The following is a 22077-nucleotide window of genomic DNA, read 5'->3' on the forward strand; positions in this document are numbered from 1 at the left end:
CCGTGCATATGTAACATCACTTCGCTCTGACCCTTTGAAAGCTAGGCGCGGTCATGTGACTTGTTGTGGCCAATGACACAGAAGCAGAAATTACTTGTGTCCCCTGCCCGCAGAACCTTTAAGAGCCAGTGTGCAAACTTCCATCCTCCCTTACCATCGCTGCAGTAACTGTGGAAGCAACATGTTAAATGAGGCCTTGTCCCTTTGAGACCCTAAGGGATGACCACAAGTACAGCCTCCTGCTGGCCTGCAGTGGACACGTTGCATGAGCAAGGCACATTTTGCTGTGTTTAGCCGCTAACATTTGGAGACTATCGGTTATGACAGAATAGCCAAAACTTCTCTGAAAAGAAGGGGTGGCTTAGTGTCCTGGGGGTAAGTCGAGCATTATTAAGCGTATAAAAAAAATGATACGGGAGGAAGCAGATTCTATTTCAGACAGAGTGGGTTTTGACGTCCTCTCTGATAAATTGATATTTGGTCAGAGACCTGAAAGAAATCAGAATGGCGCCCATGAAGGCATCTGGGCAAAGAGCCTCACAGGCAGATGGAACAGGCAAGTGCAAAGGTCCTGGAAAAGGAGCATATTTGGAGTGTTTGATGTGGCCAATGGGGCTGAAGCACAATGAGCAAGAGGAGAGTGGTAAGAAGTAAATTTGGAAAGGTTAGTGGGGGATTGCAAGAGGAGGAGGGCTTTTGTGATCGGCATGTATTATATGTAAAGATCAAGTACAATGTAAAGTTAGAGATAGAAGGGTGGGTGGCATTTGAGCTGGTCATCTTTGACTCTTACCTTTACCTCACCTCTTATCTCTAATTCGTGATCAAGTCTTAATTATATCTGGAATCTGTTTCCCAAGCCCCAGCCCAGCCCCCCTGCCACTGCTTTGGTTCCTCTTTTTAGCCTTGACGTGAATCATGGCAATAGATTTCTAACTGGTCAAGTCCTTTTGTTTTTGTAGCCCAGAGGAGTATTCTGTGCTATAGCCACTCCCTCCAGGAATGCATCCTTCAGAAACTCAAAACTGATGAAGTCACACAGCCCAGGTGATAACACATCAGTGGCTCCATACTCCCAATGAAAACTAAACAGACCCAACTCCTTAGCATGGAATTTGAGGCCCTCCGTCATTATGCCAGCTCATAGATCCTCTTTCCCAGTCTTGATGCTCACCCTTACCCCTCCTCCCTCCCCTCCAGAATGATCTCGCTGCTATGGCTCCTTCCACACCATGTTGTGTTATGGCTCTGTATCTTCGCGCGTATGCTGTTCTCTTTATCTGCCAGCATCGCTCCTGCTTAATCATGGCCTCTTCTGCAAAACTTCCCATAGCACTGACCCCACAACAGACCCACTAAGGCTCCTCTATTTTTTACTTTAGCATTACAGAGATTACAGACATGATTACAGCTATGATACAGTGTACATTTACCTGTTTTTGTGGCCGTCTCCTCTTCCGGTATGTCCATTCTTGAGGATGAAACTTTGTGATTCACTTCTCTGATCGGGCTGGGCCCGGTACAGCTTTCTCTGCAGTATAAGGTTATTGTGATGCCTCCTTCAAAGGCATTTTCTGAAAGATTTTTCTAGGCCTCACCTCCTACACCTGTTCTGGGCCCAGTTGCTCACTCTTCCTCCAGCTCTTGGTTTTACTCCTTGTGATCTGCTTTGGGCTTAATGTTTTAAATCCATTCGTGTTTCCAGCCCCAGGCGTTGCTTTGAACACCACACACTTAGAATCTTAGGTCTGTTTTGATCAATCCGGGTACCTGGACAACCACCCATGCCAGGTCCTATCTTTTGGTTCAGCCAGCAGGTGGTCATTGCTCGTTTCTATACACAACAGCCGTTCCACACAGGACTGCAGAACCAAGCTAACCTCTCTTTTCAGGAGGGGATACACCTTCTTTCTTCTTCACTTGTGTGTCCCCTCACCTCCACCAATCTATTCCTCCATAGGAGCAAATTTTCAAAAAGTTTGAAAGGTGAGTGGCAGCAGCTTCCCACAGCAGATTGGGTGGCCCCTCTGGAGCCGATCAGGCTTATCTTACCCACCCTTCCTCCCTGCTTGTCTCTTTTCTCCTTCAAGTTGTTGGAAATGTTTTCAGAGCCATCACTTACAATAGAATTAGTAGAATTTGTCCAAGCCTGTCTGAAATGGGGTACAAAAACCACAAGAATGAAGTTGTGTGCTTTTTTTATTTAATACTTGGCAATTCTTCTCAAATATGTATCCTGATATGGGAGAGGGGTCGGAATAAGCTACACTCCTTGTCAGACTCTGTTATGTTAGCATGAATCTCCTCCTGGGGCCATTTTGCCTCAAAGAGTGTGTTTTGAATCTTCTCTGTCTTGGAAAAACCCGCAGGAGCTGTGAGTAAGAATGGTGGCATGCAGGGGCCTGGGTGTGGGCTGGGAAGGCTCCAGAGTTTCTGGGAAAGCAACATAATTGTGGTAGGAAGAATTTCTAGGCAATACTGATTTCAGGGAATAAAGGTGAAAGTGAAGGGAAAATAAAGCTCAGAAATGAAAACGAAGGATCAAGTGCCTTTCCTTTTCAATGGCCTGATTAAGCCCATTATCCCCAAATCGATAGAAAGAAGATCCGGTGTTGGGATTTTGAGATTGTGCTGTCCAGGTTGGCTTCATATCTAGAACATAAAAGGAGTTCTCAGGTACCCAGCTGGAAGAAAGGGCAGCTAAGAAGGTCAGAGATGTCATGGTTCGTTCCAGATCTCACCAGGGGAAGGGAAGAACTGGCCTTGACCATGCGGCCTGTTCTCTTGAAAGCCTATGGTGGCCTAAACATCTGCAAGGAGCCCTCAAATGGTACATGACTGATCTTGTGATATCTCCTCCACTTTCTTATTTTAGAATGGATTAATGCCTCATAATATTGCTTGACAGTGCTTTATTAAAACCAGAACTAACTTCCCTTGAATTTGAGATATGCATAAGGTTTTTTAAGAGACCACTCTAGGAATGGGTTGGAGTCAACTGGAAAGGTATAAAAGCTTGTTTTCACACACAGCCTCGTTCCTCTCAGTGTTTGAAATAAGATCCTAACACCACAGTCAGGCAATTTGCAGGTCACCTCAGTGAGCATTGGAGAGACAGGAGAAGCCAAGGAGAAAGTTCCTCTGAGAATCCGTCAGAAGGCTAGGCCTGTGTTTCTCAACACACTCAGATCACCCGGGAGTTTTTTCAATTCCCAGAGAAAGAGGATACGCTCAAAAGGTTCCAAAAAAGAAAACCAGGGCATTATTGGAGTAGCTGGAATACAGCTGCTGCCTCAACTGTGAGGTAAGAAGAAAATATTACATATTAAATTATATTCATGTAACATATGAAATGTATTAACTTAATTTATATATTAAGTTATATTATTAGTATATTAATTTAATAATTGAATTAAATATTATTTTATGTTAACATAACTTATTAATATAATTACAAATAGTAATTTAATGATTATTAACATTAGAGTTATTAGATGCACATTCGACCTAATATATAAAAAAGGTATTGGATCGGATACCACCCAGCCTTCAAGGAACATATAATTCCTACATTACACAAGAGTTCTTGAGACTAAAAAACAGGAGTAGCCCCCCAGTTTCTTTTATGAAGCTAGCGAAACATTGCTATTAAAATTCCACAAGGCGGGTTGCCTGGGTGACTCAGTCGGTTAAGCACCCGACTTTGGCTTAGGTCATGATCTCATGATTCATGGGTTCAATCCCCGCATCAGGCTCTCTGCTGACAGCTCAGAGCCTGGAGCCTGCTTCGGATTCTGTGTCCCCCTCTCTCTGCTCCTCCCCTGCTAGCACTCTGTCTCTCTCTCCCTCTCTCAAAAACGAATAAACCTTTAGAAAAAAGATTTATGTAAAAGAAAATTCCACAAAGTACACACAAATAAATAAAAATAAACTTCCACAAGGACAATATACTAGGAGAAAAATTATATGTTAAACATAGTTATAAACATAGATGCACAAACTTTTAGTAAAATTTAATATTTATTAACCTTTTACAAAAGGAAGTGAGGAAGAGAAAGAGAAAAGAGGAAGGGAGGAAGAAAAAAGGAAGATAGAAAGATGTAGTAAATTTGGAACAAAAAGAAATTTTCTTAACCTGATGTAGGTACCACCAACAACCTAAAGCAAATGTCATTCTAAACATGAAACATTAGAAGCATTATTTTTTAGTTGAGATATAATTGACACATAGCATTATATTAGTTTTATGTTCAAAACAGGGAGAAGGCAAAAATGCTCACTTTTCCTGCTTAGATTCAGGATAGAAGTCCAGAAACAGAAACAAAGACAGAGAGAAGAACTCAAAGAATGAGCAAAACGGTATGGTCAGTATTAACCAATAATGTGATTTTCTACATATAAAATTGAAAATTGAGCGCTCAACACTTGATCTCAGCTCAGACCTTGATTTAAGGGTTGTGAGTTCAAGCCCCGTGTTGGACTCCATGCTGGGCATGGAGTCTACTTAAAAAAAAAAAAAAAGTGTTTTAGGACATGAAAATGTACAGAATGTTAACAGATGAAAACACTCAGTGTTGTAAGAATGACAATTTTTCTCAAAGTAGTCTATGAATTTATTGCCACTCTAATTCAAAGTTTAACAGGGCTTTTGACTGAATTTGACAAACTGATCCTAATATGCATATGGAAGAGTAAAGGATCAAGAGCAATCAAGATAATTTCAAAAAATAAGAATAAAGAGGGGAGCATCTTGCCCTTCCAAATATCAAGATTGATTATGAAGCTTTGGTCTTTAACCAATGTGATATAGGGGCACCTGGGTGGCTCGGTTGGGTGACAGACTTTGGTTCAGGTCATGATCTTGCAGTTTGTGAGTTCGAGCCCCGCGTCGGGCTCTGTACTGATGGCTCAGAGCCTGGAGCCTGTTTCGGATTCTGTGTCTCCTCCTCTCTCTGCCCCTCTCCTGCTCACTCTCTGTGTCTCTCTGTCTGTAGATAATAAATAAACGTTAAAAAAATTTTTTTTAATAAAATAAACAATGTGATATTAGTTTGAGGATAACTAGATGAACTAATGGAACAAGATAGAAGACCCCAGCCAGACATACACATACAGAGAACTTGGTATACGTACTTCTGGTGCTTGGGAGGGAGGGCTGGGACGGGGGGTAGGGGGGGTGGGGAGGGAGGGGCGGTGCATGACAGTGACAGAATAAATAGTGGAGAAAGAAAGATCTATCTAGTAAGTGAGGTAGAGAAAACTGACTATATCCTTATAGTTTAAAAACAAATCCCTACAGACCTTATATATAAAAATGAATTCTGTGTTGATTAAAGGTCTGCGAAATGCAAAACTTTAAAGTTATGAGAAGACAGTGTGGAGAGTGTCAATATAGAGGAAATATCTTTATGACCTTATGGTATAGAAGAATTTCTTAGGGGCGCCTGGGTGGCTTGGTCGGTTAAGCGTCCAACTTCGGCTCAGGTCATGATCTCACGGTCCGTGAGTCCGAGCCCCGCGTCGGGCTCTGTGCTGACAGCTCAGAGCCTGGAGCCTGTTTCAGATTCTGTGTCTCCCTCTCTCTCTGCCCCTCCCCTGTTCATGCTCTGTCTCTCTCTGTCTCAAAAATAAATAAACGTTAAAAAAAAAATTAAAAAAAAAAAAGAAGAATTTCTTAAAGAAAACACAAAATTTACCTGATGAAAGCAATTAAAATTTTCTGTATGACAAAGGCCATCTACACAAAATGTAAAGACACACTATTAGAAGACAATGTAGAACATACATTCAAGAAAATATTAGCATACAAAATGTACATTTTAAAAATCTATAAATTAATGGGAAAGGGGCCATCAAAAAGAAAAGCGGGTAAATGATCTGAACAGGCAACTCACAGCAAAGGGAAACCAAATGGCAAATAGCCACACACAAAGATTTCCCCCTTCCCTGGTAATTAAGAAAATAAAAATGAAACAAAAGTGAGACAGCGATCTGTGTGAAGTTTTTTGGCAACACTTAAGAAGTCTGACAGAGCATGTGTTAGAGCATGAGTTATAGTGATGTTTCTGTGAGTTCATTGTTAGTGAATCAACAATATATATTAAATAAGATGTTTTTAAACAGACACACACATAAAACAAAATTATGTGTTGATAGGTTGATAAAAATGTTGTGACCAGAGGCTCTCGGGAAACTAACCCTGTATTTTCATATGCTCTTGGGATGTCTCTTACACTGAAATCAAATTATGGGTGGAGGCCCATCCTATTCTTACAGCATGGATATAACACTTTCAATTTGGAAAGACTACTCCAGGAACTAATATGATCAAGGGCCTTAGGGAAATAAATATGCTGAGAGATTAAGAAGGCTAGGCATAAATTTTTTTTAAAAACCAAAGCAAAATAACTTCTTTGATGAGGGATATACAAAAAAAGGCTCATTTGCTTTTTTGATTCTCTTCTAGATGCACTGCACTTTAACCTGAACAGTGTCTTATCTTTATGTTATGGCAAAAGGTAAATAACAGTCTTTCTAAACTTGTCAAAACTATTTTTTACCTGTCCAGAGCTCTTTTCTCTTTCATTGCAGAGTCCCATAGCTGTGAACAAAAAGACAAACACTGTTTCCTCAAGCTCTCTCTTTCTTCCATTGTACCTCTTTGGCCCTGTATACTTCACAGCTGTGGTTGGGCGTCCAACTTCGGCTCAGGTCATGATCCCGTGGTTCATGGGTTCGAGCCCCGTGTCAGACTCTGTGCTGACAGCTCAGAGCCTGGAGTCTGCTTTGTGGATTCTGTCTCCCTCTCTCTCTGCCCCTGACCAGCTCATACTCTGTCTCTCTCTCAAAAATAAATTTAAAAAATTTAAAAAAAATTTTTTAATTAAAAAAAAAAAAGGAATACAGGCCCCTCCTCCATAATGGAAAAGCCTTAAATTACCATTTTGGCCATATGACCCTGTCCCTTGTTATCACAGAAGGGGAGATCAACCAAAGGCCTCTCACTCTGCATTTGAGCTAGAAAATACTTCTCTATCTTCTCTCAAAGTAGAACATGCAGCCATAATAAAGAGCCCTTAATTAGAAAAAGCTATCAGCTAAATATATTATAACAATTTATAATATTGTTGTGGGGTAACAACAGCTACTATATTCTGAATTTACCATATTTAAAATCATCTCCTCTACTTTCATGAGGTGGCATTATCCATGGCCCCTTCTTGAGCTATAAGATCAAAATGAATGCCAAGGAAATGATTTCATGAAAGAAAGAGAGAAATAGTTAACTACTTAGTATTTACAAAATATTATCCCCTTTGTACTTTCCAAAGTACAAATCTGGGATTTGAACCTAGATACACCTGACTGCAAAGCTTGTCCTCTTTATGCCTTATGAACTCTAACAGTCATGAACCACTAGTCACAACCATTCCCCCGTATTCTTCTTTGCTCATAGAATCTTGATATTTCTCAGCTATCAGGTGGCCATGTGCTTCAGCGGAATTTGTTCCCTTTCTAGCCCAGAGGCAAATCTTGATGTTAAATCAAATAGGGTAGCTCCATTCCTATTCTAGCAACAATTGAGCAATGGGTATGTGTTCAATAAGACATTTGGCAAATTTGATAGGAAGCTTCTTGTGATATTTTCCTTTCCCTTAAAAAATAATGATGTAGGGGCACTGGATGGCTCAGTCAGTTGAGTGTCTGACTCTTGATCTCAGCTTAGGTCTTCATCTCAGGGTTGTGTGTTCAAGCTTTGCATTGGGCTCCATGCTGGGCATGAAGACTACTTTTAAAAAAAGATATCAATTGGCCATTGATTTTATTTATATTTTTATATGTGGCTTGTTTGTTTTTACCTCTGTGATGTGATGTCCAGAACTTTGGTAGCCCACTTGGGACACTGGAGGAAGTTACTCTAAAGGACACAACAATGTCCTGAGAATAGCACAGTGGAAAAGAGAAAGAACCTAGAACCCTAACAAAATTGTTGACTTGATTTAACTAAACCTCTCCCATTGAGATAATACAAACTTTTGGTTTATGTATTTTGGATTGGATTTTCTTTACTTGAGGTCCAAAATGACCTAACTGACATTTGGTCTGTAAAATACAATTTACTCATAGATGGTTTGAAAACCTAGAAACAAATTTTCTTATAGGTCAAGAAATAGGGTTTCTGGCTTCACTATGGGATGTAGGAAACAGGAAAGAACATCACACCATACTTGTGATAAAAAAAAAAAAAGACTAGATAATTTACAAAAATCCAACTTTTATTGAATCTATCACAGAGCTGTGGTCTCAGGGCAAATAGTTAATTTAAGAAATGCAAACAAAGATGCCTCCAGGAAGAGCACCTACTTAGCTGCAGCAAACACCAGAGGCTATACAAGCTGGTAAGAAAAATTTGGCTAAAGTTGGAGGTTTTTTTTTAGCATCCAAAATCTTTTCAATAACAAGGCAGGATGTGAGGTTGATTTTTAGTAGCCAAGTCTCGCCCTGAAGCCTCTGGGCCACTCCAACTTCTGGCCCTTGAATTACATGTAGGATTTGGTGTGGCTGTGCAGGGTTCCTGGGACCTTGCTGAAATACCTGTATACCTCTCAGCTCTTGCATGGACTAGAGAGCAAGATGGTGCCACAGTCCTTGGGGAAGTCTGGGGCCAACAGGTCAAAGGTAAGGATCTCACCCCCATCTTTGAGGATGCAGCTCTGGGCATGGCTGCTCACTTGCAGCACGTCCACCTTCAGTTTGGGCACCTCCTGACACACACATCATCAGTTCTAGTCCCTACAGCCACAGCTGTTTTGTCTTCCTTGCCAGGCAGCTTCATCTTACAGATCATCCAGGAGAGGGACAGAGGTGGCCGGTTGGTGCAATTCTTGAACAACTTCTTCAACACAACTTGGCTAATGGTAGAGTCAGTTCATCTGGCCAGAAACCCATACAACGTGACCAACAGTCTCAGGTAGATGCCCTGGTCCTTGGGCTCTTTGCACCAAACCTTTCAGTCTTTGTTGTGGCAAATGTCAACTTCCATACTGACACCTCCTGCTCTGCCAGTTTGGGAAAATTAAAAATTTTGCTGAAATTGTTAACGAACATTTAAAGGTCAAGTGTGAGAGTATATGGTATAAAGTTTAGAGTGAAAGCACAGAACTGCCGAGAGCCACAGAGATAGAGAAATTCACACTCCCCTATAGGGCCCTCTCACAGACCTCACTGAGTGTGCATGAAAAACTGGACATAGAATGAAAATCTGAAGAAGCATCTCTTAGGGTACATCCTTGGAGAAAGAAAGAGCATCCACTGAGATGAAGGCATGAAGATCTTCCCATATCCTCTCATATGTCTCCTACAGAATAAAAGCCTTATCCCATTGGAGGAAGGGCATTAAACCCTGTTACCCTCAAGGTACAGATGAAGACACATTTCAGGTGAGAAAAGGAGCAGACAAAACCCTCTGAGGACAGGGAGGAATACATCTAGGCTCAGATCATTAGAGATTGCCAACCTCTGGGTGAGAAGAATCACTGCCAAGGCCCCACCTCTAAGACACAGAATGGAGCACCTATCTAAGACTGGGACTGAAACAGAACAATAAAACACACCTCCAGTCCATTCCCAACACCAGGCTAGCAAACTCAAGAAACAGGTATCCAGTCCTCAAAAGTATGGAGAGAACCCTTTGTGAGGCACAGGCCTAATGGGAAGACTTAAATCTGAGAGTGAAGAAGATATTAAGAAAAACCTTCTGGCAAACCACTCCTTACCCTAAACACAAGGTAATGCTAGAAGTTGAAGCTTGTGGTAGTGACTGTAAACATAGCAGGAAAATAACCCAAACCCACCCCTACTGTCTTGAACGATTTCCCACACATTAAAGGCCTAGCAAAATAAAAGGCATGCCCATTATCAACCTCAGTCTGTACTGTTCTACATAAGATGTACAGCTTTCAATCAACAATTGCAAGACATACAAAGCAGCAAATAAAAATAACACACTCCTAAGAGACAAAGCAATCAACAGAATCACGCTTAAACATGACAGAGATGTTGGAACTATCAACCGGTGATCTTAAGCATCCTAAAAAAAGATCCTTCAAGAAGACATAAATAGCATGACTAGTCCAGTATCTTTTAAAGATATTGAATTTCTAATTTAAAGCCTTTCAGAAAAGAAAATTCCAGGCCCAGATGACTTCATTGTAAGTTCTACCAAATGTTTGAGAAAGAAATAATCACCACTTTGTACAAACTCTTCCAGAGTTTGTATATAGAAAAGGTGGGAACAATTCTCAATTTATTTAATTATGCCAGCATTATTCTGATGCCAAAATCAAAACAAAGATGCTATAATAAAAGTACAAACCAATATCCATCTTGAACAAAGATGAAAAAAATCCTCAGCAAAAACTGAGCAAACAAGGAATAAAAGGGAACATCTAAAACTGACACAAGTCATCTACCAAAACCAACACCTTGTGTCATACTTAAGAGTGAGAAACTGGATGTCCCACCTTCCTCGAGATTGGGAACAATCCAAAGGTGTCCCTCCTACAATTCCTTTTCAACATCATACTAGAATTTTTAGCCAATGCAACAAGGCAAGAAAAAAAAAAATAAGACATATATATTGGAAAGGAATAAATAAGCTAGTCGAGAATCATATAAATGGCCTCAAATTTTACCATACTTGCAAATAAACAAGTTAACCTGCCCTGTTTTCATGGATGCTGGCAGAGGACACAAGATTCTTGCATCATAGAAAAGTATTTCATTACTCATAGTGATAGCAATCACCAGAATATCAGTATTTTCTTGTGCTGATAACTCTAACCCCAATTCCCACAGGGCAGTGTGAAAAGAGCCAGATGATATCTGCAAATGGTTAGGGAATCCAAATATTTTATATTGGCTGTCCCTGATTATAAGGGACTGGGGTTGAGGGTAGAATCTGACTACCAAGAGGCACAGAAAATATTTTGGTGTGATGGAACTATTGTATATTTTTAATATGGTGGTAGTTATGGGACCATGCATTTGACATAACTCATAGAACTTTCTACTAAAGAGGGTGAATTTTACTATACCTAAACTATACTATTTTTTAATGAAAAAATCATGGTGAGAGATACAGATAAAAATGTTATCTAAGAAAACTTTATCTAAAAAAGTCAAATAAGTTGTTCATTATTTTCCCTTAATGGTTATCATTTTATACATTGCTTCAGTTTTGATTCTCTGTTTTGGATTTCATAATTATTTGATTTTTGTATGTGAAAACTGTTTTTGTATTATACCTATGTAATTATTTTTAGATATAAATTAATAGAAACTTGGTTTAAAATGTTACTAATAAACTACCTTGAATTCATGAACATTTTCTTTTTTTTTTTAATTTTTAATTTTGTAAAAAGTTTATTTTGAGAGAAAGAGAAAGTGCAAGTGGCAGAGAGAGACAAAAAATCCCAAGCAGGCTCCACTCTGTCAGCACAGAGCCTGATTTGAGGCTCAAACCCACAAACCATGAGATCATGACCTGAGCTGAAGTTGGACATTTAACTGACTGAGCCACCCAGGTGCCCCCATGAGCGTTTTCAATTAACAACTTTATAAGCACCATTAAAGCTGTTCCCACAACTCTATGAAGAAGAGAGCAAAATGTAATCATGAGCCACAGAAGTTAAACAACTTTCCAAGACTCATGCTACATTGACCCGTTCAGATCAGTCCAACTAAAGTCAGTTGCCTTGAGTCTTGTGTGCTACGCTCCTATCGTTGGATTAACTGGATCTGGCTACTGTTCAAGGTCAAAAATACATAACACCAAACTTCCAGGCTAGGGGAGAAATCAGAGGTTGGAGCAGGATTACCAGGCCAGAAGTAGATGTACCAAGATGGAGATCTGAGATAAAGCAGACAGGTCAACATGAAGCAAGGAAGGCCAAAAGCTTCGGGAGTTTGGCCACCTTTTTAAGCCATAGTGGGACAAATCAGAGGTGAAGGGGACACCCTGAGAAAATTCAACCCTTTAGGCTCTGGATGAAAAAGGATGGGGTCAGGAAGGCCACTTGCCAGGTGAGAGGAGAGGGTCTAAGGCTGAATAACCAATTCAATGTGGGCAGTCTTGTAACCTTTCTGATCCCACTTCACAGATTAACTCTTGCGTGCTCCATTCTCCCAGCTCCCCTACAAGGTCCACAACTGATCAGTAAACTCACAAACTGCTGATTTTGTGGAATAAATAGCCAAGCCAATTGACTAAATTCATGATGTCAGCAATTTGTCAGATGTTTTGGTGTCTTTTAGATAGAACCTTTCCATCATCACTTCACTTAATGTTTCCAAATATGATCTTCTACTTAAAAGGAAACAAAGAATAGCAGAAAGAACACATATTCTGTTTTGTTTTGAGAGAGAAAGTGAGCAGGGGAGAGGCAGAGGGAAAGAGAGAGAGAATCTTGAGCAGGCTCCATATTCAGCCTGACCCGGGGCTCGATCCCATGACCTGAGCTGCAATCAAGGGTCGGATGCTCACCCAACTGAGCCACCCTGGCACCCCAAGAAAGAACATATATTTTGGAGTCAAGCAGACTTGAAGCCATTCCTGCTGGTCCAGTGCTGCTTGTTGCTGTCTGGCTTTTGCAAATAATTCTTGCCTGCTGTCTCAATAACTCTTCTTCAGGAGTGCCAAGGTTTTCCAAACAAGAGCTGGTCTTTCTTCTTTTCAATGCTACAGTCTTGCATTCTTGTAAGACTTCTTTTACTTGACTGATATAAGAGCCAGAGCCCAAACTTTCTGGTGCTTGTATGACATGCTCAGGTGAGATGGTCTTCTTTTCAGATTTGTCGCAAATCTCATTGGCTTCAGAAGATACGAGGTGAATGAATTCAGTGCAGTAGTTCACCACCAGCTCCCGGGCATCATTGGCCACCAGATTGGGGAGAGTCTCTTTGATCATCTTATTGATAGCAGCTCTAGGTATCGTGAGAGCATCCTCGTTGCCAGATGAGGAAGCCATCGTATCTCCCTCCCTGGCACGCCCCCGGACTATTAACCCCCCACCCCACCCCACCCCCACCCCGCTCTGGTCCACTATTCTGTTTTTCAAAGGCTGCCCTCAAAGTGTGATCCCAGGAGCGCGAAGAGGATGAAGAAAATGAGGGGAGTGGGGGAAGAGGTGGTTCATGAAGGTGGGGAGCACCCGTGTGGGGGAGATTTAGGGCGAGAAGTTCTGGGGGGGGGCTAAAGAGAATGGGGACAGGACTGCCCAACGTCGGAGAGGAGAAAGCAAAGGTGGTCCAGAAATTTGAGCACTGGGGAACCACCTTTGTGTCTCCTCAGAGGAGCGGGTGCTGTCGCCTAACCTGTCCCCAACACACCGGAGGAGAGGCAAGATCTGGGGGCCCTGGCCTCACCGAGGTACCAGGCGGACGTCCAGCGGGCTTGGCTCTAAGGAGCCAGAGCGCCACCTGCCGCTGCCCGCGCTTCTGCCTTTACCACTGGTGTTTCTAGGCATATGACCAGACATTAAAAATCTAATTCTCAGTGTTCCCATATGTAACAGGTAAACAACACCTCTCCTGTGGAATTGCGGTGAGAAATAAATCAAATGGTGCTTGTAAGCTACCTAACACATAGAAGGCATTCAGTGATCAGTAATAATAATAATGGCCATTCTTAAACTATTTCCTGTTCAAGTTAAGTTTGAACGTTCCATAAATAATCCATCTAGTTCATTCCAGAATATTCGCGGGCATGCCAAACACTTTTCCAGGTACACAGGATTTGACAAGGAGTCGTCCTCCCGGAACTGGCATTCTGTGGGGGGTTTGTATATTATATGCCACCCACATGGCGAGAGATGGTTCTCCCACTGAGCCCAGAGTAGAACTCCTTACCACCCTGAAGCTCCACCATCAATGACTAAGGCCACTGATTCAGATCCATTGAGAGAATGGTTTGTAGATTTCCCAAGCAACTTCTGCATCAACATAATGTCCTGCTAAAGAACAAGGATCAGTTTTGCATAATGGGTATCTCCTGAGAACAGAACTTAAATTTTTCAGACTCCCTCATACAGACACAGCAGTAACATCATTAGTATTTCAGAGTGATATTACACTACAGGAGTCACAGACCCAAATGCCACCTGAAGACCATGGGTAAATGAGCCAAGAAGCCCAGTGTCATGGTTAAAAGTGGAGAAAATTCTTTAAAAAATTAAACAGTCCCTATGAAATGTGCAGCCGCTACTATTTCCAGTTGGTGTTGCTGGAGAAAATGCCAGTGTTGCTAGAGCTGAAGCTGAAATCTGAATCTTAACATGAAATTAAGCGGTTGTCCAAATAAAGTCCCTCATCAGTACTGATTCAGCATAGGACACATCAGTTTGCAACTCCTGTAGAGCTCTAGAAGACTCCATTTTTAAAAAGTTATAGCATAGGGGCACCTGGGTGGCTCAGTCGGTGAAGCGTCTGACTTCGGCTCAGGTCATGATCTCGCGGTCCGTGAGTTCGAGCCCCGCGTCGGGCTCTGTGCTGACAGCCTGGAGCCGGCTTCAGACTCTGTGTCTCCCTCTCTCTCTCTCTCTCTCTCTCTCTCTCTCTGTCCCTCCCCCACTCACACTCTGTCTCTCAAAGATGAATAAATGTTAGAAAAAAATTTAAAATAATTTAAAAAATAAAAAAAATAAAAAGCTATAGCCCAAACGATCTCTAAACCTTTCCCACATTTTATACTGAAAGACGTCTTCAGAATTGCAAAATGCCAAATGGCAAAGATTTCTAATTTTGTTTGTTTGTTTGTTTTATCTGAAACCACAATTGTTATCCAACATCCAAGAACGTGGAGCTCAATTGGTAGATCCCATCATTTGTGGAGAAGCAACAATTAGGCTGGAGTAATGATGGATTAGAGGACATCTCACCCTGACATCTTCCAGCCTACTCTTGCCCCAGCATTAAGACATGCGGGGACTTGTTTGTAGTCGCGGATTTTGTATTCTCTCTTGACGGGGCTGCAGTGAGAAAGCACATCTGTGAAGTGTTTGCCAGCATGTCAAGAGTAACAGGAACTCTTGAAGCCATTTCAAACGTCATGCCAATCCTTGTGCATAACATCTTTAAAAAGATTGTTGCTTTAGAGATCTTAATATTTCAAAAAAGAAAAAAAAAAAAAACCCGAAATGCAATCCTTTTAGCCACTTAAAAGTGGAGTTTTTTTTTTTTTTTTCACGAAGCCAAGTTGAACTTTTTAAACTTCTTTTTACCAAGCAAGCCTTTTTGGTGGTGAGCAAATAAATTAGCATGTGGGTCCTAAGTGCTCTTAAAATCGTTTTGCTATAGATCTGTCCACTGTTTATAATACTTGAATAAAGCTAAAAGTAAAGAAAGCCATTCTCTGAAGGTTTATGAGCATTTTTCCATGAAGCAGAAGTCAAACAGAAGATCAAAGGCATCTAACAAAATGCTTCAAACTCGGGATAGGGTGGGCTGAAGCCTGGCGAAAAGAAACCAACCTCTCCAGATAGTTTGGAAGATATGTCTTGTTCTTTCAAAATAAAATGAAACTAAAACAGGATAGTCCAAGTGTATCAAACTGACATTTCTGAACCATGTTGTTAAAAGTATCAGTCTTTGATATTTTAGCCATAGAATCAAAGGCATTTTAAAAGAGGTTAGACAACTGTTTTACCAAGTGGCAAATATGAACAAAATCAGGTGAATTTCTTCTCTCTTCCTAACGGCCATTCCTCTCTGGGCTTCTCTGGGTCTTTCGGGAAAGACTCTACCAGGTTCACTAAGGATTAATATACAGTCTTGAATTATCTTGAGCAGTATAGCACATCCTATATATTTTCGTACTAATTAATTGATGCTTCAGCTTTTGATATGAGACTAGTTCACATACCTACAAACCATTCATTTTAAAATAGAAAAATGAAACAAAAGAATATAAAATGAATATAGTTGCTGAAAAGGCATGAATCTATCCAGCCTTGATTAAACCCTCAATAAATCTGCTTCCAATCATCCACTGGTATTTAAATATATGGCAACTACACTATTAAATTTACTTCTCCTTATTTAATGACAGTTATTCTAAATTTAATGACAGTTGTTTAAAATGTATATCCATAGATTATTAACAACATTTTAACAAGATTTTCAAACCAAGGAACACAAGCATGAATCCATCAGATGTCAATAAATCAATTACTATTTGCTTCAAATTGTTAATTTGAAGCATATACAAGTAAAAATGCTTTGAAAACATTTCACTGAAAATTAATTTGCTGGGGTGGGGGAGGGGAATGCATCTGTGGACTGCAAGTACCATTTCAGCATAAAATTAAGGATATATAACTTTAAAATACATTTATTTTGCATGAAAATATGCATTTGGTGAAGCACATTAAATTGTCTTGTATGGGAGTTGATTTTAACCAGAATACCATTTCAACATTATAAGTCAAGTGGTTTTCATTTTTCTGTTGCCAATTAAATACGTGCTAAAAATGTTACATACTATTTTATTCTGGGGATTCACAACCAGGCTTATACAAAACATTCCTTTATATTGAATATAAGAAAAACCTTTTTTCAAGTTATGGTGACCACCAACTCACCATCCCTCAAGCACAACAAAGTCCTTAATCCACATAATTCTGTTTCCGCCTGCTGGCCAAATTTGCTTCCTGTCAGAAGGACTGCGGCTGCCGTATCTTTCTGCTGAGGATGAATGATCCAGGCCATTCTTGCACGGCCTTGCCCTTCCAGTTGTCCTCTTCCACATCACTGGGGCATTTACGGGGATCAGAGCGTAGACTGGCAAGTTCGTGTGACGTAAGAGCCCTAACCTATAAAGCACATCAGTAGACACTTCATAGCATGTGCCGTTTATTAGAGTTTCCATTAAAAGTATTATGTTTCCATACTTTACAACCATAAAAGAGTAAATAATTTCAAAGGATTTCTTGATAGGAGACTTCTGTTTTAAATGGAACTTGGAAATATCTGGGAAATCACTGGAATAAATGTACTTAATAGACCCAATGCTGTGAAGTTCTTTTTAACTGTTTTCTTAAGCACATAAAAGATATACCATTTCCTCCAACATTTTTTGAAATAGGTTTTGGTTTGGAGTTTTTCTCTGTAACATTTGACTTATAAATATTTCTTACAATGCTTCCATTGTTTGTTGTTTCTCTCTCTCTCTCTCTCTCTCTCTCTTTCTTTTTCTTTCTTTTTCTTTCTTCTAGCACTAAGACTTCTTAACACCAACAGATTCTGCTCCACTTCATTGCTGTAACCTATAGGATAAGTTAGAACTTAAAACCAGAAAACATTACATGCCCCTCAAGAAAGCCTACTGTGCCACTTGAGAAGTTGGCACATGTATACTAAATGCCCTGTTATTTCCTTTTTTAGAGAAAACAAATTCCATCCATGGCACTAAGCAAATACTTCATCAGTCCAGGCTATCTAGGAAGCCAATGCACCATCCACTGCATGGAAAAGATTAGGTTGGCTTCAGAATACAACTATTTTTTAAAAAAAATATTGCTAACATCAAACATTTGAAGAAGAGTTAAGTAGTCCATAAGATATCAACATGTTCTTATCCAGTTGGAATCACCTAGATGGGCTATATCTAGGTTCCTCTTCTCTGGGAAACTCTGTGAACTTCTGTCTGATTTTGTCTGTGTCGACGTAGCATTGTGTTGACATAGCGACTTTCTTGTTTTACAGGATAATTATTTAAAGGATGAAATGAGATGTTTCTGAGCACCAGAAACCCTAATCATCAGAGCCAAGCTGATGAGTAGATAATACCCATGGCGAAGATCATTTGATCATCTCCTTGTACAAATTAGAGGTCTCAGAAAGGTGGAGATTAACTTTTCAAACCAAAAGTTTGAAACCTTCAGCAACAACCCTTGAAACTAAGGAAAAAGAGTGAGCATAATGTCATCAGGTGAGTTCCCTCGGCTTGGTGAAGAGGGCACCAGGAACTACCACACTTGCATGCATTCCAGGCGCTACACTGAATTCTTGACTCACGTCATTTCGTTTCATTCTTACCATCCCTCCTCGTCTTCATTTTACCGGAGAAATTGAGACCCAGAGAGATTTAGTAACTTGCCCAAGCTCACGGAGTTAGTCGTATTGCTAGATTTTAACCCAAGTCTGGCCGAATCCCAAGCTTATGCCATTCACTGCCATGCCAGTATCTCCCTTGCTTCACGATTAGGTAGCGCCAGAGGATAGAAGCCCAAGGCAGATCTAAAGAGAAGCTGGATTCTTTGGAGGTGAGAATGCAGTGAAGTGAAGAAGGAAGTCACCCAACAGCTGTTTACAGGACCGAGGCCTCCTCCTAGCAGAGAATGTCTGGCTGGCAAGGGAGAATGAAGGAGAGAGGCATGGACGGCCTTCTGGATCTGAGCCCAAGTCTTAATTTCTGTACTCTGTCTACTGGGAGATGACTAACAGCTATATGTGTCCCTCTCGTGCTGGGCCAGGCCTGCATATCTGGGTGGTGGAAAGCTGGGGGATTCACCTAGCTAGAGTAAGCAAAGAAAGAGGAATAAAGGTGGGGAATGACAACCCAAGGCATACCTACAGATGATCAAGACCTTGTCCTTCCCATCAAAGTCATGCAGTCTGAATGAGGACACTCTCTGGGAAAAGCTGAGAAATGGAGCAGGAGAAGAGGAATTCAAGGCAATTAATCACCTCGCTTGCCAAGGAAATGCAATTCAGAAACCAAAGGGAAAAACACGGCTCGATTCCACAAAGCACTCAATCTCCTGAAAGAAACTGCATAAATAGAGTCATATATGCCAATGAAGGTTTCTAAATGTTTAAACTAGCCCGTAACACCACCCAGATGGAGAAACTAATGCTTGCGGAAGTTAATGATTTGTACCGTAGTCACACAGTGAGTTGGAGATAGAGCAGATGTGAACCCCCAATCTCTTGACTCCCAGATCTGCACATAAACCTTCAAAAATACAAAGCTTCTAGCCCTGAAATGTGCCCAGCCCTTTGTCTACTGTGTGGTCCCCTGTCAACCTCAACATTGCACTACACAGAAGGGATTTCTTTCCCCTTACGCACTTTGCGAGTCTTGGTGAGCTGGGTCTCCGTGCTTTCTTTTTTTATCCTTGCATCCACTTGACAAATATTTATTGAGGGCTTACTACACGCCAGGCACTGTTCTAGACGCTGGGAATGTTTGGTGAACAAGACAAAGACCTTGTTCTCCTGGAGTGCAGATTCTAGGAGGGGCAGACCAACCGTGAACAATGAACACCCAAATAGGAAAATATCAAAGCATCCAAGTGCCATGGAAAATAAAGCAGCATGATAACATGGAAAGTGACTGCAGGAAACACCTTTGATGGAGCAGTCGGAGAAGGTCCCTTAGGCAAGAAGTCTTTTGAGGTGAAGCCTGTATGCCAAGAAAAGCCAGCCAAGTGAAGATTGGAGGAAAGCAGATTTCTCAACCCAAACACACGCCTGTAGACTTCCCCAGTAATGCTTTCTTTAACCTGGTTTCTTTTTTCCACCCAAGATAACTTTTCAAATTGCAAGGGAGTGAAAGTGTCATCCAACTAAGAAAAAGGCAAAATATTCTGAATTTCAAACTTTTGTTAGTAAGTTTTGATACTCTGACTATTATTAACATTAATTTGCATCAATATGGAATTCCTTACACATTTCACAACAGATTAAGACACAGCAGTGTCTTATATCAGAGAGGTTCATATACAAAGAAATTGGAAGGTTCATAGAAGAGCTCAATGGCATGACAAACGTCACATCCAGATTATCCTCAAATTCATTTGCACAGCAGATCCTACTCTCTATGGTTTACCGTTGTCACCATCTCTTCCCATTTTATTGTAGGACCCTCCTAGCTGGTCTCCCAGCTTCTCAGCAACCAAGGTGATTTTTTTCAGAAACAAAGTCTGAGCATGTCTCTCCATGGCTTACCTGCGTCTGACTTACAACTATCTGCAACTGTAGATGGTCATGGACTGAATCATGCTGCCCCCAAACTCTCATTTTGAAGCTCTAACTCCCAATGAGACTGTATTAGAAGATAGGGCCTTCAAGGAGATAATTAAAGTTAAATGAGGTCAGAAAGGTGGGACCCTGATCCAATAGGACTAGTGTCCTTAGAAGAAGAGACAGAAATCAGGGGGGCCTGGGCAGCTCAGTCGGTTACGCATCTGACTTTGGCTGATGTCATGATCTCACCGTTCCCGAGTTTGAGCCCCACATCGGGCTCTGTGCTGACAGCTTGGAGCCTGGAGACTGCTTCAGATTCTGTATCTCCCTCTCCCTCTGTCCCATTCCCGCTCACTCCCTATCTCTTAAAATAATAAATAAAACATTTTTAAAAAGTTAAAAAAAAAAGAAGAGACAGAAACCAGATCTCTCTCTCTCTCTCTCTCTCTCTCTCCCTTCCGCCTCTCTCTCTCCCCTCCCAACACCCTAAGCATTCACAGAGGAAAAGCTATGTGAAGTTATAGTGAGGCCATCCCTGAACACCCAGGAAGAGAGGTCTCACCAGAAACCAACCGTGATGACACCTTGATCTTGGACTTCCAGCAGCCCAAATGTCCATCAATGGATGAATGGATAAAGAAGATGTGGTATGTATATACAATGGAAGACGACTTAGCCACAAAAAAGAATGAAATCTTGCCATTTGCGATAATGTGAGAAATTTTCTGTGAGAAAATGTCTGCTGTTTCAGCCACCGGCCTCTGCGATGGTGTTATGGCAGCCCAAGCTCACTGCGGCATGGATATTCACCATCTGCTCACCTCACTTCCCTCCTCATCTCCTGTAGACCTCCCTTCTCCCATTTCATCCCGGCCATGTGGGTATCCTCCTTGTTCCTTGTACATGAAACCTCCCCCGCCCCAAACATCCACATGGCTTTCTCCCCGTCCTCCTTTAGGGTTTTGCTCAAATGTCTCTTCACAACGAGACCTTCTCTGACCACCTTCATTTAAACTTATAAAATTACCCTTCCCTCATAGTTCATTGCATTTCCCTGCTTCACTTACCCTCAGAGACTCATCACTTGCCAATATGATAGATAACGGACATATTTATAATGGCATATTGCCTCTTTCTTCACATTGTTGGGTAAGCTCCATGAGGGTAGGGATGGCTAGCTGTTTTGTATGCTGCCAGATGGGGATAGAATGGGGAGTGTGTGGGCACGAGAGAGAGGAGAGAGAAAGAGACAGAAAGGGGCAGAGAGAGAGAGAGAGAGGATCATCAGTCGGATCAAGATTGTGCCTCTTGGGGAAATTCTATTGAGTTCTTTTTTTTTTTTAATTTTTTTTTAACGTTTTATTTATTTTTGAGACAGAGAGAGACAGAGCATGAATGGGGGAGGGGCAGAGAGAGAGGGAGACACAGAATCGGAAGCAGGCTCCAGGCTCTGAGCCATCAGCCCAGTGCCCGACGTGGGGCTCGAACTCACGAACCGCGAGATCGTGACCTGAGCTGAAGTCGGAGGCTCAACCGACTGAGCCACTCAGGCACCCCTAAAACTTAACTTTTTAAGTGAACTTTTTTTTTTGAGATTTTTCATTTAATTTTATTTTTTGGATTTTCTTTTTTGCCCCCAGCTTTATGTAGTGAACTAGTCTTAAAATTTCTAATTCCAGTACAGTCAACATACAGTGGTATATTCGTTTCTGGTATACAATATAGTGATTCAGCAGTTGTATATGTAGCTCAGTGTTCATCAAGATAAGTGTATTCTCAATCCCCTTCACCTATTTCGCCCACCCCCCACCCACCTCCCCTCTGGTAACCATTAGTTCTCTATAGTTAAGTGTCCGGTTTTTGGTTTGTCTCCCTTTTTCTTTGTTCATTTGTTTTGTTTCTTAAATTCCACATAGGAAGGAAATCATACGGCATTTATCTTTCTCTGACTGACTCATTTCATTTAGCCCAATACTCTCTAGCTCCATCCCGTGCCGACACCTTGATCTTGGACTTCCAGCAGCCCAAATGTCCATCAAGGGATGAGTGGAT

General features: G+C 41.1%; 2 pseudogenes; both read right to left on the reverse strand.

Annotated features, from left to right (window-relative positions):
- Positions 1-8483: 8483 nt before the first annotated feature.
- Positions 8484-9043, reverse strand: LOC125919878 (ribosomal protein L18-like; annotated as a pseudogene).
- A 234-nt stretch (positions 9044-9277) lies between these two features.
- LOC125919879 (protein Dr1-like) lies at positions 9278-13028 on the reverse strand (annotated as a pseudogene).
- Between the last annotated feature and the right edge of the window lie 9049 nt (positions 13029-22077).

Source organism: Panthera uncia, chromosome B4, assembly GCF_023721935.1.
Source record: "Panthera uncia isolate 11264 chromosome B4, Puncia_PCG_1.0, whole genome shotgun sequence".
Classification (NCBI taxonomy): Eukaryota; Metazoa; Chordata; class Mammalia; order Carnivora; family Felidae; genus Panthera; species Panthera uncia.